The sequence below is a fragment of the Dendrobates tinctorius genome, unplaced genomic scaffold (genome assembly GCF_039654945.1).
Source record: "Dendrobates tinctorius isolate UK_male_01 unplaced genomic scaffold, ASM3965494v1 ptg000572l, whole genome shotgun sequence".
Lineage (NCBI taxonomy): Eukaryota > Metazoa > Chordata > Amphibia > Anura > Dendrobatidae > Dendrobates > Dendrobates tinctorius.
Window position 1 is genome coordinate 107,639 of NW_027362230.1, and position 19,045 is coordinate 126,683.

Here is a 19,045-nt window from a genome sequence, read left to right on the forward strand (position 1 = left end):
GTCCTAGAAAGTATTGGAGAGACTTTGAACTTGTCTCCATTGACGTCTATAGAGGTCCTTGTTTCTGAATTCTCCCAGTGGAGCGCTAGGAGTGTCAGTTTTCTGAGTGACAGAAATGACGTGGAAGTGCAATAAGGACTGCGCTTGCTTCTGGTAGAGTAAAGGGTTCTTTATTCAGCCAACGCGTTTCCTGAGCCTGCTGGCTCACTTCATCAGGGCAGATTACATTGGAAGACAGTGAAACATACTTATAGACAAAAAAGGCGCCAATACAGGGTCAAACAGAATCAGCAAAGGTAAAAAAAAAAAAAAAAAAAAAAAATCCAAAAAATGAAACTTTATTACAAGCATAAAAAACACAACAATAAGAGTATATATAGAAAAGAAAAAATAAAAATATGTAAAAGTACAAAAAATTAAAATATAAAACAGAGTGCTATGGATCACGGGGTTAAAACATGGCTATAGTTAAAAAAGGTGAGTCCTCAAGGGGTATTAGAACCTGGCTCATAAAATGCAAATGGAAGGTATTAGTCCACTAGACCATAAAGCTTGACTGTGGTGGTGTGAAGAATAAATTGAGGGGTTGTTTGTCACTTTATTTAGAGAAAAAAAAAACCAAAAAAAAAAAACCATATAAGCAAACATAGAAAACACAACAATAAGAGTCTATATAGAAAAGAAAAAATAAAATTATGTAAAAGTACAAAAAATATGAAACAGAGTGCTAAGGATCACAAGGTTGAAACATGGCTATAGTTAAAAAAAGGTGAGTCCTCAAGGGGTATTAGAACCTGGCTCATGAAGTGCAAGTGCAGACTATAAAGTGCAAATGTAAGGTATTAGTCCACTAGACCATTAAGCTTGACTGTGCTGTTGTGAAGAATAAATCTTTTCCCCCTCTTCTATCAAATAAAAGCATCATTGATAATATTGAGGCCATAGGGACCAATTGTCTTTAATTTATAAATCCAATAGACCTCTTTTCTATTCAGTGCTTGGGTTCTATTGGAAACGTGTTCAGGGATGTGTTCTAAAGGAAAAATGATAGCTTTGGAAAAATCTCTTTGGTGAAATAAATCAAAGTGACGTGACAAACCGTGTTTTTGATACCCAGTTTTAGTGTTGTGTCTGAGAGTTCATTCTACAGTGAAGGGGTTGTGTGGTTCTGCCAACATACAATTTAGGACAAGGACAAAGGATGACATAGATGACAAAGGAAGACACACAGGACAGGTGGTTAGTGATGGTGAATTTTTCTGAGGTGAATGGATGTGAAAAGATGAATGTATTATGAGCAATATTACTGCATAGGCTGCACCTGGGTTTCAGGCATCTGAAAATGCCTGGTGTCAAGCCAGTGCAGTTATCAGGAGTACACTGGGTCAATCTGCTAGGGGCCAGATGGTTTTTTAGTGATCTGGCCTTCCTAAAAGTGACAGTAGGTCTATCAGGCAGAACTTTATTGAGTATTGGATCTTTTTTGATAATATACCAGAGGTCACCTAACATTTTTTATCTCTTTATGTTGGGAGTTATAAGTAGTGATGAAGTTGGCCTGATAGTTATCATGTGCATCCTTTTCTTTAGATCTCTCACTTAAAAGAGTTTGCTGATTAAAATTTTTAAAAACATTATTAAAAGTAGAATGAACCAATTGGGAGGGGTATTTTTGAGCAAGGAATCTTCCCTTGAGGATCTCAGCTTGATTATTAAAATCCTCGTCCTCTGTGCAATTCTTTCGGATTCTCTGAAATTGATTATGAGGGATGTTAAAAAGCCATTTGGAATAGTGGCTACTCTTAAAATGGACATAACTATTGGAGTCAACTTTCTTAAAAAAGGTTTTGGTATGAATTTTGGAATTTTTTATAAAAAAAGTGATATCAAGAAAGTCCATCTGGGTATTACTAATGTGGGGGGTAAATTCCAAACCCCATGTGTTATTTTGTATAGAAGAAATAAAAGCATCAACTGAAACGTGACTGGTGTCCAGGATTAAGAATAAATCAATGTATCTTCTATATAAAACAATACCCTCTAAATATGAATCAATAGTAATAAAGGCATTCTCAAAGACCCCCATAAAAAGATTAGCATAAGTTGGCGCGACCCATGATCCCATAGCGGTGCCTCTGATCTGATGATAAAAATCCCCCAAGAAAGTAAAAAAATTATTGTGTAAAATAAAATCCATCCCATTAAAAATAATTTCCTTTTGAGGGTCAGACAGTCGACTGTCAGTTAAAAGAAATTTTTTAAAACAGCTCAAACCCAGTTGGTGATCAATGTTGGAATACAAAGCAGATACGTCAAAAGAAATAAAAACATAAGAATCTTTCCAAGGTGTGTTATTAGTTAAATTGATCAGTTGTGTAGAATCCTTTAAAAAACTAGGGAGCTGTGAGACATGAGGCTGCATGATTCTATCTATGTAAAATGATAGATTACTGGTGAGGGAGTCAATACCCGAAATAATGGGTCTTCCTGGTGGATTAATAGTATTCTTGTGTATTTTGGGTAAATGGTACAGGAAGGGAGTGGAGGGGTTCTTGACTGTTAAAAACTTTTTTTCATGGTCATTAAGAACCCCAGAATCATGCGCCTTTTTAATAAAATCATTGTAAAAAACAGTGGCTTGGGGGATGGGGTCCTGGGGGATGGGTGAATAAAATTTTTTGTCAGATAAAATTCTAAAAGCCTCGTTCACATAGTCAGTTTTATCTTGAATCACTATCCCTCCACCTTTGTCTGCAGATTTGATCACGATATTAGTGTTTTTCTCTAATTTTTCCAGTGCCACACGTTCTTTTGAGGACAAATTTTGTTTTACTGGTATATTTTGGGTGGGTAGTGCATTTAGACGATCCAATAGGAGGTCAGAGAATGTTTCTATATGATGTCCTCTGCTTTCTAGTGGGTAGAATGAGGATTTCCCTCTGACATCAAGGTGGAAGGAAGAGACAACTGTAGTGTTTGAAGTGTCAGGGTTAGAGTGAACTTTTTTGAGTTCAAAATGTCTCAGTAGGGTAAGTTTCCTAATGTATTTCTGGGCATCAAGAAATAATTCAAAACCACTGCTTTTATTTGTCGGGCAAAAAGAAAGTCCCTTGCTTAGCAACCCTTTCTCCTCTGGGGACAGGGGGTGAGAAGATAAATTAAAAACATTCGATTTTATTGACATGAGTTGTCGCTTTTCCCTTTTTTTCTTTGCTCCTTGGCCTCTGGCTCCTCTATAGGGTTTTTTCTTTTTAGTGTGACCTTCTGAAAAAAAGAAGTGATATCTTTTTTTGCTTGGGGAATGGGATTGCATGCAGCTGGTAGAAAAGAAACTGCTGCTGATGAACCAGCAGCAGAGTTGTCAACAATGACCTGGTCATTAATGATCAACCTCTTTTCTGTGGAAACAGCAGGGAGTTTATCCATGTAGGAGGTGGTAGGGTTGTCAGCATTAAGGACAATAAGATCAGTGGTGACAGGAGGGTCAAAATCAGATTTTGCTGGGGTGAGTGGGGGATCAAAAAAAGGTAGGGGGAAGGAAGAAGATCTCCTTCTATCAATGATTAGTGATGCCATGTCATTGGCAGGATTGGGAGTAACATTATCAGTGGGTATAGTAGTATGGATTCCCCCACTAGACTTGAAAGAATTGATGTTGGAGTCCATCAATTCTGAAAGGGTGCGTGTGGGCACAATAGTAGTGGAAAGAGTAGGTGTAATAGGTCCAGCTGGCCTAGGGGGATCCCTCGGATAGCTTCTCAGATGTTGCTTTCTCCCTCTGTTACTGTTAATGAAGACTCTCCCTGAGTTAGTGTTCATAGGGGAATGAGTCTGAGTGTTAGAAGAAGCAGGGGGGTGTTTTTTGATATGAGAAAAATTTTTTGGAAGTGCAGAGCTTTCCTCTAGACCAGGTGCCTCAGGGATAGGAGAGGAAGGGTCCTCTCTATCCCTGCTCAATTTTTTTGATTTTTTTATAATTGTGTCATGCTCCAAATTTAGAGCTGCAATAGAGATGCTAGAATTCATTTTTTTTAAAAGAGGGTGATCAGAGTAATTAGATAACATGGCATTAGTTTCAAGTACCTTTTCTGCAGCAATCTGAGCAAGAATAGTCCTTTTCTTATGCAAGCAACATAACAGTCTCTGCATGCAATCATGCTGAATATCTTCCCATTCATCTGAGAAGACAGGATCTTCTGAAAAAGGTGTCTGTAATGAAATCCTGAGTCCTTTAGGACAGATGTGCTCGTCCATATATATAGCTAGAAATCTAGCATGTAGGCTGTTGGAGATTTCTTCTTTGATGGAATCTTCTAAGGTGTGGAAAAGGTTCCTCATGGTCTTGGTATCGTCCTCCGAAAAGGCCACTTGTGGGGTCTCCTCCTGGTCAACCGGCTGGGTTTGGCCGACCACCTGTAAAATGAGGCGCTCTCTGGAGAGAAGACGATGGTTGAAATAATCCATGACGGATCCTGGACAGTGCAGCAGCTCCTGAAAAGATCACCGACCGCTGAGCCCCCGCCAAGGGACACGAGTGAACTGTGAGATAAAAGGAGAGATACAGGGCGCATCCACTGTGTGAAATCCGTATAAAACAATTAAAATTGTGGAACAGTAAGGAAGGTGCTCACCTATTGGGGTTGTGAGGAAGTCACAACACCCATGAACGCTTAAGAAGCAGCAGCAAGTCTGCACAGGGTCCTAGGACAGAATTGCAGAAATGACGTGGAGGTGCAATAAGGACTGCGCTTGCTTCTGGTAGAGTAAAGGGTTCTTTATTCAGCCAACGCGTTTCCTGAGCCTGCTGGCTCACTTCATCAGGGCAGATTACATTTAAAGACAGTGAAACATACTTAAAGACAAAAAAGGCGCCAATACAGGGTCAACAGAAAGGTCAAATTTTTTCTCTAATAAAGTGACAAACAACCCCTCAATTTATTCTTCACACCACCACAGTCAAGCTTTATGGTCTAGTGGACTAATACCTTCCATTTGCATTTTATGAGCCAGGTTCTAATACCCCTTGAGGACTCACCTTTTTTAACTATAGCCATGTTTTAACCCCGTGATCCATAGCACTCTGTTTTATATTTTAATTTTTTGTACTTTTACATATTTTTATTTTTTCTTTTCTATATATACTCTTATTATTGTGTTTTTTATGCTTGTAATAAAGTTTCATTTTTTGGATTTTTTTTTTTTTTTTTTTGACCTTTGCTGATTCTGTTTGACCCTGTATTGGCGCCTTTTTTGTCTATAAGTATGTTTCACTGTCTTCCAATGTAATCTGCCCTGATGAAGTGAGCCAGCAGGCTCAGGAAACGCGTTGGCTGAATAAAGAACCCTTTACTCTACCGAAAGCAAGCGCAGTCCTTATTGCACTTCCACGTCATTTCTGCAATTCTGTCCTAGGACCCTGTGCAGACTTGCTGCTGCTTCTTAAGCGTTCATGGGTGTTGTGACTTCCTCACAACCCCAAAAGGTGAGCACCTTCCTTACTGTTCCACAATTTTAATTGTTTTATACGGATTTCACACAGTGGATGCGCCCTGTATCTCTCCTTTTAGTTTTCTGAGTGAGTAACATGGCGGGAGTGAGAATGGTTGGATCTTCAGCATCACTGGAGAGTGCAGTCAATGGTCTGGCATTTATGATGGCCGAAACTTCTGCCAAGAATGTAGTCAAACCTTCGCATGTGAGTCTTGTGCTACCTTCTTGCAAGAAGATAGAATCTAAGATTCTGCGTGCTATTCCTATCATCCTCTCCCAAGCACCTCTCATGTGAGAAGAGTGTGGTAAATTGAAGGTCCAGGTACATCCCTGTTCACTCAGGTATCTTTTCCACACTGGTAATGTCTAGGTTGGAAGGAATTTGGAGCTCTTTCACTGCTCCTACGAAATTTGTGCCTCTGTCAGAGTGAATGTGTTTCACGGTGCCTCTGATGGCAATGAAGCGTCGGAGTGCATTTATGAATCTTGATGTGTCCATGGATTCAGTCACTTCGATGTGGATCGCTCTGATGGACATGCAGGTAAACATAACTGCCCAGCGTTTTGTGTTGGCTTGGAATCTTCTAGTATGCCGTGCAACCACAGACCACGGCCCGAATTATCCAGTCCAACGTTGGTAAAGGAAGGATCCATACTAAGTCTGTCTGATGGGAGATTGGCCATCTTTGGGCTTTGAGTCGCGCCGCGGAGTTTGCAACAAGTCACACAGTTGAAGATGAGTTTACTCACACATCTCTTTGCTCCGACTATCCATAGTCCAGCAGTTCGCAGATTCCCTTCGGTAAACAATCGGCCCTGATGTTTCACCAAAACATGATGGTGCTGTACGAGCATAGTAGTCACATGATGATGGCCAGGAATTATTACAGGGTTTTTTCCACGAATTCCACCTTGGCTTCCTGAAGATAACCTCCAATTCGTATCAGCTCGTTTTGGTCAACTATTGGATCAAGCTTTTTCAAGACACTGTCTCTAGAAATGGGTTGACCCTTGTTAAGGTTGTCTACTTCTTTGGCATAACACTAGCATTGTATGGTACGAATTATTGTGTTTTTGGCATTTTCCAAGTTCGGAGTGGAAAATGCGTGTTTGCAATGGGGCCAACCTTTACAAGACTTCTGACTGGTGAGTAAGCGTTGCCTCTGGGGTTTAAATGGTAGAGGGGCCATCCAACTCTTTGACTCATCTCTTACCATATCTCGATCCATGATGTCCAAAAACAATCTGTCTTCTATGGACATTGCTACCTTGTTGTCCTCTCTTGTACTGTGGAAAACTGTGCACCCTATGTGATCTTGGTCGCCGTCACATGAGTGGTCTTCACAGGAAGGATCAGCTAATGGACAAGGTAGAGGAGCATTGTGTGGCAGCTCTTTTACCAGGAAGCTACTCTTACATGGCTGGAAGAGAGACGGACGTCTATTTTCAAGAGTATTGGTAAGCCTGCTGTCGACTAAGGCTAGTTTCACATTAGCGTTTTTTTGCGCATCGCATCGTGCGCATAAAAAACGCAAAGAAAAACGCAAAACAAACGCGCGTTTTTTTAACGTCATGCGCACGCTGATGCGTCAAAAAAACGCAGCGTTGCTTGCGTTTTACATGCGTTTTTGCATGCGTTTGCATTTTTTTATGCACATGCGTTTTTAGGTGTCATTTTTTCCATTGTCTAGAGAACATTCTAGACTTGTTTCACTCAAAAACGCATGCGCAAAAAAACGCAACCGTGCGCAAGACCATGCGCACACATGCGTTTCCATAGACTTCAATGTGTTTTTGCGCATTCCGTGCGCAAGCGTGCGCATGCGTTTTTTTGCCGAGACGGGGTGCACCAAAAAATGCAACATGTTGCCTCTGGCGCGCCTGGCGCAAAAGACAAAAAACGCATGCGCACGAAAACGCAAGTGTGCGCAAGACCATGCGCACGTCATGTTAAACATAGGTGCGCAGTGCGCATGCGCACGGGTGCGCACGATGCGCTGCGCACAAAAGCGCAAATGTGAAACCAGCCTAAGGCTTTCTTGTGTGCTCCTCCTAGGCAGACGTCTCCTATGATGACCCATCCAAGGTCGAGCCTCTGTGCGTACGGAACGTTCCTGGAGCCGTTTATACATTCTCTAGCCTTATGGACTTGTAGAATATCTCTCCCCAGAAGTAGAGCTATTGGGGATCCTGGATCTAGTTCAGGTATCAGGTGGGCTATACGCTTTAGATGGGGGTGATATGTCGCCACCTCCCGTGAAAGTATTTCTGACCTGTTGTCAGGAATCTAGTTGCACTCCAGAATGGTCGGTAATGATAGACAGGTCTGGCCATCTATGGGCTCCACTTTGTATCCGGTTGCTTTTCTCCCCGCCGTCTCAACGGTACCTGAACATGTTCTCAGGGTGTAGAGAGAACCAGGGCCTACAATGCTGAAATTGTCAAAGAAGATGGATCTGACTAGAGACCTGTTACTTTGGTCATCCAGGATTGCATAAATCTTGAAGGCTTTTTCCTTGCAGCCTGCAGGATAAACTCAGACAAGGCAGATTTTTTAACAGGACCTTCCTCCTGTGAGTCCTCTACAGTTCTCAGTACATTTAGAGCTGACATCCGGGGTGTCTTCGTCAGTGTCCTTCTGCGTTCCATCGTGCTCCTCTGCTTGCGACAACACTCGTGGAGGTGATCCAGGGTGCAAGGCTATATTGTGATCCGTGCTGCTGCATTCTGCACATTTCACGCTAGCTTCACAGTTCCTGGCGAAGTGAGAGGTTGCAGCACAACATTTGAAGCAGATGTTGTTCTCCTTGAGGAAACCTTTGCGATCCTCTAAAGACTTATTCCTAAAGGCTCTGCATTTTAGTAGAGGATGTGGTTTCTTGTGTAGAGGACAATATTTACTGACATCCTGAGGTTTGCTCTCATCTGGAGGGGGTTTATTCACCTTGTGAGGAGGGCCTGTGGAATCAATGTTAGTTTTGTGGACTGTCACAGGTGTCTTACCGGGTTTGACACCAGTGGCAGTGGAACACGACAGAGTAAAATCAAAACTAGGGTCATTTCTAATCCTAGATTGTTTGGTGACAAAATCAAATACAGTGAAAGGAGGAAATGATACATTATGATTGTGTTTATACTCTGAACCACATGTAATCCACTTTTATTGTAGGTTGTAAGGAAGTTTCTGTACTATCAGATTGACACCCCTAGCGGTATCTAATAATGCCAATCCGGGCAAGTCTCCTTCCTGCTGAGCAACCTGCAACTCATTCAACAAATCTCTCAGTTCTCTACGCTTTAGATAACCTTTTAAGTCCTATCTTAGGAAAATCCTCAATTCTTTTATATAAAGCATTCTCTATGACTTCTACTGCCCCATAGCATTCAACGAGTCTTTCCCACACCTTATGTAGGGCTGTGCGAGGATGCTTTACATTAATGTCTCTCAGTCTTTTGGCATGCGCGACTGACTCACTTCAGAGCCACTTCACCAGGAGATCTAACTCCTCACCGCAAGAAAAGTCCAAACCATGAATGGCGTTCCGGAACGAGGCTCACCATGACCGATAGTTCTCGGGTTTGTCAGTGAACTTTACAAGTCCCTTTGTAACCAGATCTTGGCGGGCAAGGAACTTTGCAACGTCCTTGATGGCTTCATCAGTGCTGGCACGAGCCGGTGTGTGATAGTCACTGCTAGTGTCTGGTGCACCACCATACCTGTAAGACGCTTGTGACTCCGGATAATCTGTACCTTGTTGGTGAAGATGTCTCTATAAGGCGGGATGGGAGCTGTACCTTCTTTTCAGTGGAATGGTAGCTGTGGTCGACATCTCTGTGCTGGACGTCTCCTCGCCTATGGTAGTGAAGCTCGGGGTTGGATCGCTGGTTATCGGCATGGGCTGATCGATATGATGTGCCAGCGCTGTCATCTACGCCGGAATGTTGACGGATGTACTCTGCGACGCGTTGCGCTGGATCTTGCTGCTCTAGATCTGGTCCGAGAATGCTGCGGTGTCTCTCAGAATCAGGATTCTTCATAGATTCCAAGCACTCTGCTTTAGCTATTGCAGCTGCTGTCTCTTTGTCTGGCAAAAGTCTTTCTAGCTCTGCTTGCAAACGTGCAATTTCCGCTTCTCGGCCTGCAAACGTACAGTTTCGGCTTGCAGGCATGCAGCTTCCTCCTCTCTTTCTGCCTGCAGACCTGCGGTTTTGGCTTGCAGACGTGCGGATTCTGTATCTTGATCTGCTTGTCTCAGCTTTAGATGCATCTCTCTTTTGGCGAAGGAGGATCTTGCTTTGGCTGCTTCGGCCTCGGTGCGAGCGACAGCAGCTAGCTCTGCTAAGGACGACCTGCTGGAGCTTGCCTGTGACCTTCTTTTGAGTGAGGATGTACTTTTCCGAGACATAGTGCATTTAGCTGAGTACTGCTTAGTATATTAGAGGGAATCAGTCTATGTATGGCGGGCTTCCGTGTGGCGGGAAAGATGTAGCACTTCTTGGCGGGCTACAGTGGCGTTCTGCGGCTGTATGGCGGCTGCTGTGATACCTGTATGCAGAGCAGTGGGTGTTAGCGGTCCCGTACAGTCTATGCAATCACCACGTGCGACCGGCGTCCTTTACTGAGCCCTGGGCTTGTCTCCTGCGGCTGTATGGCGGCTGCTGTAGTACCCGTATGCGGAGCAGTCTGGGTGATAGCGGTCCCTTACAGCTTGAATTCACTGTCGCAGGCGTATGGCGATCTGTTTTACTAGGCCCTGGACTTGTCTCCTGCGGCTGTATTGCGGCTGCTGTAGTATCCGTATGCAGAGCAGTCTGGGTGATAGCGGTCCCTTACAGCCTGAATTCACTATCGCAGGCATCTAGCATCTGTTTTACTAGGCCCTGGACTTGTCTCCTGCAGCTTTATGGTGGCTGCTGTAGTACCCATATGCAGAGCAGTCTGGGTGATAGCGGTCCCTTACAGCCTGAATTCACTATCGCAGGCGTCTAGCATCTGTTTTACTATTCTTCCTTCAGGCACGCTGACACGATGTGCAATCCAGCATACAGTATAAACCACAGCTCTGTCTTCCAAAATAAGCAGACTGTTCTCTGGTCTAACTTGTTTATTTATGAAGAGTATAGAACATGCGCGGTAAAACTACAAGGAATACAAATAACATGCATAAGTATTGGGCAGATGATCACAGCTAACACAATCACAGAAGTTTTACATTGAGATGCAAACATTACATAGGAATACATTAGTTTATGATTATAGTTACTGAGAACTGGCAACTAAAGGGTTAATGACATCTCTTGGCTACTAGACAGTAAATAAACCTCTCTGAATCACTGCATTGCAAGAAACACTATTCTTACCAGATATGCTTTAGCCAGGTAGTGACTCAAGTAGAGAAGTTGCAGGAAAAACAAAGGTTACACAGGAGGACAAAATAACTTGTGCATCCTATGAGATCCACAGAAGCAAAATGGCCCTGCTTCATCCCAGAATACATTGCTTCCTTCCCACAAAGCACTGCTTTAATCCCATAGTGCATTGCTTCTGTTAAAGTCACAGGCTTTATAATGCTATTGAAGACACTGCTATAAATTCAGCCACCAGTAGATGGTGCTATAATTAACCCAGCAATAATAAAACATTCCTTGCCCTATTAAGAGGGCAGAACAATGCCATTTGAAAGGCGTATGCAGTTCATTAAAGAAAGGACCCACAAGACCGTAATAATGCAATGCTTCAAACATAGTCATGACCAAAAGTGTTGGCATTCTTGAAATTGTTCCAGAAAATGAAGTATTTCCCCCAGAAAATTATTGCAATTAAACATGTTTTGTTATACACATGATTACTTCCTTTGTGTATTGGAACAACACCAAAAAGACAGAGAAAAGAAAGCAAATTAGAAATAATTTTACAGAAAACCCCCAAAATGGGCCAGACAAAATTGTTGGCACTTTTTCAAAATTGTGGGTAAACAACTTTGTTTCATTCATGTGATGCTCATTCAAACTCACCTGTGGCAAGTAACAGGTGTAGGCAATATGAAAATCACACCTGAACCAGATAAAAAGGGGAGGGAGAAGTTGTCACAATATTTGCATTGTGTGTCTGTGTGTGCCAGACTATGCATGGAGAACAAAAAGAGAAGAGAACTGTCTGAGGACTTGAGAAGCAAAATTGTTGAAAATTATTAACAATCTTAAGGTTACAAGTCCATCTCCAGAAATCTTGATGTTCCTTTGTCCATGATGCGCAACATAGTCAAGAAGTTTACAACCCTTGGCACTATAACTAATCTCCCTGGATGTGGACGGCAGTGAAAAATTTAAGAAAAGTTGTAATGCAGGATAGTCCGTATGATTTATTAGCAGCCTCAATCAAGTTACAAAGAAATTCAAGCTGTCCTACAGGCTCAGGGCGCATCAGTGTCAACTCGAACTATCCATCGACATTTGAATGAAATGAAACTCTGCTGACACAGAGACATTAAAAAAACTAAACTGCAATTTGCCAAAATGTACTTGAGTAAGCCAAATTCCTTCTGGGAAAGTGTGGCGCTCTGCGTCTTTACCACCACAAAAGGGTTAAATATGTACTGTTTTGTATGTTTTGTGAGAAATGGGAGTTATGCTTTCTCTGCTAGAGACCACAACACACACAATTTATCTCACTCCCTTACTTGTCTGAAGCTTAGAGCTTTGCAGACATGCCCTAACTGGGAGGGGAAGGGGCCAAGTTGCTGTTTCAGTGAAGAAGAAGGAGGAAGAATGCTCCTGGAAGTCATGATGACATGTGGTCCCTCCAGGAGTCAAGCTAATAAGAAGCATCAGGGAATCAGCCCCTAGGCCATCCATGCTTTCAGAGCAGGGTGGTAAACTGAGAGACTGTGTGAGTTTATACAACCACCAGCAGAGTGTTTCCCCCGGAAAGACTGCAGAAAACTAGGATCAGTGAAGGATTGTGCAAGAAGAGCTTCACACAGGAACCAAGCTGCAAGTTGCCCAAGGAGGAAAACACAGTGAGTAGAGGCTGTACTAGAAGTTCCAAACTCTGGGAAGCCTTGGTCCCTGAAGGGATTAGAATAGCAGGAAACTTACACTGAATCACAGCAGATAGAAGGATAACTCCCATTCTCCAGAGCAGACTGTAACCTGGTGAGAGTTGTAATATCTCCTCTGAACTGCACCTGAACTACAGTAAATGATAAAGTGACTTTCCTTGTCCCCTGCCTTATTACTCCGTGCCTTCTACTTCCATCACAATCTCTGGGGGCCAGCCCTGGTTGGAGAGGGTTAAATATCTGCACTGCCATCACCATCTACTCCCCCAGGGATCATCTGCAGTGCCAGCTATACTACAGTCGAACACTCCAACTGGCATCCCATTCAATTCTACCCCTTTTACATGACCGCCTGGGGCCACGGACTGGGTCACTGCCACTGTGACATATCCCTTTAAGATGACCGGCCCGATACCGAGTATCCCACGGCCTCTGGGGTGCATCATTTTGGCATCACGAACAGGATTCGAACAGGATTCCGTGCGTGCCTAAATTCCTACAGGAGCAACGACCTGCAGTAACTGAAGTGGTGAGTCGCACCCCTGCAAGGGTTAACTGGGGGGAAGATGTCTAATCCCGGCGACGCTCAGGGTGCAGCAGCTGCAGCTCCCACATTGCCTCTCACCATGCCTTATATATCGGGTGCGGCATGGCTGCCACAGTGCAATGGCGAATCACACACCTTAAGTGACTTCAAAGAGATGCTGCACAGCATGTTCGAAATTTACCCTATGTTAGAGGAGCAGAAAGTCAGTATACTTACAAGTCAGCTCAGAGGCGCTGCTCAGAGAGAAGTTAAATCTTGGCCAGTGACTGATAAAAAGACTGTAAAAGACATTTTTGCCAAACTAAGGGATACTTTTGACACCCGTACTGCTGAAGAAATAAAGATGCGATTTTCCAGCTGCAGACAGAAATCACAGGACACTGTCAGAGACTATGCCTTAAACCTGCAGGAGGTGCTGCAGGCCATTAAACAAATTGATCCAGACAGTGTAGAGATGAGAACAAAATGCTGAAAGAGCAGTTCATTGAAGGTCTTTTGTCTGATTCCAGTAAGGCACAACTGCGCATGATGTCATTGCAGAACCTTGACATGGAGTTTGTTCAGTTTAAGGACAGATCCATCCGTATCTTAAGAAAATCTACCTATGTCTGCACTGAGCCAGTTAAACATCCAGCAGTTACATACCACCAGGGGGCAGTATCCTCACCCCAGGTGCCTGCAGTACTGCATGTCCAGATTCCAGTTGATGATTCTACGCAGATTTACGACAGCAAGTACAGGAACTGACTAAAAATATGGCTGCTCTATGTAAAACTGTTCAGACTCTCCAGACTTTCCCCCACAGAAAGGATCCAACTAGCATCTAGCCCTGATGATGTCCCATGGCGACGGTCAATGAGGATGCCGCAACATCAGCGACGACTGACTCGCACTGGCTGGATAACAATGGCCAAATTTTACTCTTCTGGGTGACCTATCTGCAGACGGTGCCATAAGGTTGATCATATTGAAAGGGAATGTCCTTTAAATGGGCGACCCCTGGGGCCGAGGACCAACCCCCAGGAGTAAGACAATCTGGTTCAACTAACTGGAGAAACAGGTATGTTGGAGGACTTCCACTTATACCCGTGGTAGTGGATGGTATCCCCTTCACCGCCCTCATGGACCCTGGATCACAGGTAACCACAATGCCTCACACACTGTACTAGAGATATTGGACTGATGGTGATTTCGCCCAACTTCCTGATGGTGACTTGTCATTAATAGCAAGTAATGGTCAACCTCTGACACAGGTGGGGTACAAGGAGGTTGTCATTAAAGTGGGGAAGGTGGAGCTCAAAGCTCAAGGTCTCGTGGTGGTAGAGGTGGAAAGAGCAGAGTCTCAACCTATCATAACATTGGGCACAAATGTGATTGAAAATTGTTTGAGTGACGTCATCACCATTTTGAAAGACATAGCCGAGTCGGCCCCGTACAAAGAACAGCGTGCCCTCAATAAAGATATCAAGGCCCTTGTGCAGCAACAGCAGGTGGTGTTAACTGGTGGGGAGATTGGTAGTGTAAGAGTGAGTGATCCCCACTCCATTATGCTTCCCCCCTAGGAGTGAGTCTCTCATCTGGTGCAGAGCAGCCATAGGCATCAGAGGACGGGACTACCAGGCTCTCCTTGAACTAGTCTATTCAGATAGTGGACCTACTGTGCTGACGGCCAGGGGAATTGTTGATGTTAAAAGGGGCAGGGTTCCGGTGCGTGTTCTGAACTGTGGAGAGGAGGAAGCTTGCTTGCCCCATTATGCAACTGTAGCCAAACTATTCACAGTCAGTAACAATGATATTCAGGCTGTAGAACCCTTGGATCCGTCAGAAACGACGGATGGCAATGGCTCTTCTGTTCAGACGGAGGAATGGTTACAAAAGGTACATGTTGGCACCGACTCCACTCCTGTACATCAGAAAAATGGAGTGCAGCGGGTGGTACAAGAATACGAGAGGGTTTTCAGTAAGTATCCCTTGGATTTTGGGCGGTTAAAAGGGTTTCAATATAACATCCCCACAGGAGATCACCCACCTATCATAGAAAGGTATCATCCCGTACCTCCAGCTCATTATCAGTGTGCAAAACGTATGCTAAGAGAAATGAAACAAGCAGGGGTAATCAGAGATAGCTACAGTCCTTGGGCAGCTCCCCTGGTGTTAGTCAAAAAGAAATTTGTACAATGCGCATGTGTGTAGATTACAGACAACTTAACAAAATTACTCACAAAGATGCATACCCCTTACCACGCATAGGAGTCCCTAGCAGTGTTAAAATCAGCTTGGTAGTTCTCCACTTTGGACTTAACCAGCGGGTACTGGCAGGTTCCTGTTGCTGAGGCAGACAGAAAAAACTGCGTTCACTACTCCTATGGGGTGATGTGAATTTAATTACATGCCATTTGGATTGAGCAGTGCTCCTGGAACCTTTCAGAGAATGATGGAATGTTGCTTTGGACATATGAACTTTGAGACTGTGCTATTGCACTTGGATGATGTGATTGTATATTCCAGGACCTATGAGGAACATCTGCAACACCTGGCAGAGGTCTTGGAGGCATTGTCCAACTTTGAATTAAAGGTAAAACCATCTAAATGTCATCTCCTAAAGCCCAAAGTGCAGTATTTAAGCCATGTCGTGAGTGCAGAAGGAGTAGCACCCGACCCAGACAAGGTGACTGTCATCAGAGACTGGCAAGTACCCACCAACCTCCAAGAGGTCAGACAATTCCTAGGCCTAGTGGGATACTACAGATGCTTTATCAAAGACTTTACTAAATTGGCGGCGGCCCCTCTTCAAGATCTCCTAGTTAGCCAACCCAAAAAGGCCAGAGGCAAGAGTCCGCTGGTTGAGTGGAATGCTAGGTTGGATGAGTCATTCAACAGCCTTAAGCAAGCACTTACTGGAGAAGAGATCTTAGCGTATCCAGACTACGATCAGTCGTTTATCCTGCACACCGATGCCAGCAATCTTGGGTTAGGAGCTGTCCTATCTCAAGTGCAGCAGGGTAAGGAGAAAGTCATTGCTTATGCCAGTCGGAAGCTTCGTCCTACGGAAAGGAACCCTACCAACTATATCTCCTTCAAGCTAGAATTCTTGGCTATCGTTTGGGCAGTGACCGAGAGGTTCAAGCACTATTTGGCCTCATCCAAATTTACCATCTATACAGACAACAATCCGTTAACCCATCTGGAGACCGCCTGGCTCGGCACCTTGGAACAAAGATGCATGGCTCGGTTGTCCAATTATGAGTTCATCATTAAATACCGAGCTGGCACTAAAAATGCCAATGCTGATGCTTTGTCCCGTATGCCAAATGCTCCTGATCCAGCAGAAGATCTAGAAGACCTGGAAGAAATCGAGATGCCGGCATTCCACCACCACGGTGCCTCCCGAGACTCTAACCACATGACAGGGAGAAGCCTTGCCATTCACGAAGTTTCCCATAATCCACTACCTCACCATGGTTGGGCAGAGACGCAGAGCAATGACCCGGCTGTATGTATGGTCAAAGAACTCCTTGGTGAAGCAGATTCATCTCCAGCTCCTGATGCGCCTGCAGATGTCCAACAGTTGTGGAAAGAGAGAAAGAAGCTGTTCCTTTAAAAAGGCAAGTTCATCCGAAGAGCAATTAACCCATGTACGCATGAACTGGTCTGGCAGATCGTGATCCCCAAAAAGGACGTGCCCATGGTCTTGGAAGCTTACCACAATCAAGCGGGACACTTTGGTTGGAAAAAGGTGGAAGAGGTCATCCGTGACCGCTTCTTCTGGACAGGTATGAGACGGTCTATTGAACAGTGGTGTAGGCAATGCGGCCCATGTAATCTCAGAAGAAAGAATTCTGCCAATCAAAGGGCCCCCTTGAAGCCCATCATCACTAAACAACCTTTGGAACTGGTGGCCTTAGACCATGTGCAACTAACCCCAAGCCGATCAGGGTATACCTATGCCTTAACAATAGTGGGTCACTATTCCCGTTTCTTAGTGGTCGTTCCGGTGAAAGACCAAACAGCAAGAACAGCTGCAAAGGCATTCCAGGAATATTTCTGCAGACCCCATGGCAACCCAGATCAAGTGCTGACAGAGGTCCAGCCTTCGAAGCAGAAGTCTTTCAAGAATTTTGCTCTCTCTATGGGTGTAAAAAGATCAGAACAACTCCATACCACCCACAAGGCAATGGTCTTTGCGAAAAACTAAATCAAAGTGTGTACCATCTCCAAAGACGGCGGAAAACCGTGTACTACTGTATCAAGAGACAATCTGAAAGTACTGTAAGTCCAGCACAATTGCGTGAAAGAGTTGAGACTAAGGAAGATTCTCAGCTAAAAGAAAAGACTGATACCAAGATTCGCACTGTTCTAGGTGAATTCCCTAGTTCTTGGCTACAAGTTAACAACGCAGTGGTAGTTCCAGTGATGGTGTTCCCACAAAGGTCTTTACCAGAGACACCAAATTGTTCTCGAAGCAATGAGTCGCTAATGCCAACCACTAACGCTTTGCAGGTGGAAGAATCAGAAAACTTGCCCACAGTCAGCAGTGAACCTGTTGTACCCATGGTAGGTTCCAAGAGTCGTAGGTAGTCGTCTAGTATTCCTATCTTACGCGGATCACAGCATAGCACACAGGGCCAAACCCCTTCTCGCTATAGAAATGATTTGTAATATATTCTAAGATTAATAAGTTAGTTTTGAGTTGTACTTACATTGTACTTTGCCTTAGGTAACGTTATTAAAAATGTTAAAGGAGTTGTGCCCACATGGACTAATGTGAGATTTTAGTAGTTGCTATGCCTTTTTCTACTACAAGAACTCTTGTAAAGACATAAACTTGAGAAGCAAAATCTGTTTATCTTGCCTTGGCAGGAAGCCATTTAAAACAGCCAGTGCAGTGAATTTTCTATTATGGTCTGTGTGCCCTGCAGCTGCACTCATGTACGATCCAAACAATCAGAAGTGGTTTTGGGCTGTAATCCACGACTCAACTCATTTAATGGGACTGTTCACCTATACTCAGGTTAAATGTTGTGTTATTTTGTTGTATGCTTATGTTCCGTGTGTAGCCCGAGGACGTGCTACCTTTAACTAGGGGGGGATGTGGTGCCCTGCATCCTTACCACCACAAAAGGGTTATATACAGTATGTACTGTTTTGTATGTGTTTTTGAGCAATGCGAGTTATGCTCTCCCCTTCACCGTCGATGTCTGATGAACTCCCTCTTCTGGTGAAGGAAGGTAGTGAGGCTGATTACCAAACACCTGATCTGGTAGATGATGACTGGGTAACAGGAAATTCTGACTGGATATAAGGCAGCCGACGCCCTTCTGAGTCGCTGGTGATTTCTCTGCTGGATTCTTGGAAACCAGTCTGATTCCTGCTTCCCAAAGATAAGTTTTTGCTCTGCTTTTGAACTTATTAGTTTTGTTTTGTTTACCTTGTTTTTTGGAGTTCAGCCATCCCCGGTCGGGGGTGTGCTGAGTTCCATTTTTGTCTCTGATCAGTTTGTCTCTTTGCTCTGTCTTCAGAATTTACCTGAGTGCTGATAGTCTTTTTGAAGTCCTAGCGACTTCAGGGCCTGTTTTTCCTATCAGACGGTTGGGACATTTTTTGGTAGGGTTTTTTACGGATTGCAGACAGCAGCTTTTCTATCCTGTCCTTTTTAGTTAGCTTGGGCCCCATCGTTTGCTCAACCTATCTTTCTATCTGTGTTAGCGTTTTCATCTTGCTTCACCGTCATTATATGTTGGGGGCTGCCTATTGCTTTGGGTCTGCTCTGGGGCAGTTTAGATTTCCCCTTTCTTTAGGCCTATTTAGTTCTCCGGCTGTGATCGAGGGGTCTAGGGCATCGTAGGAACCCCCCACAGCTACTGTTAGTTGTTGTGGATAGGATCAGGGGTCTGCAATCCGATAGCTACCAACCTCTCTGGTTTTCTGGACTTAGCTTGTCTTTTTG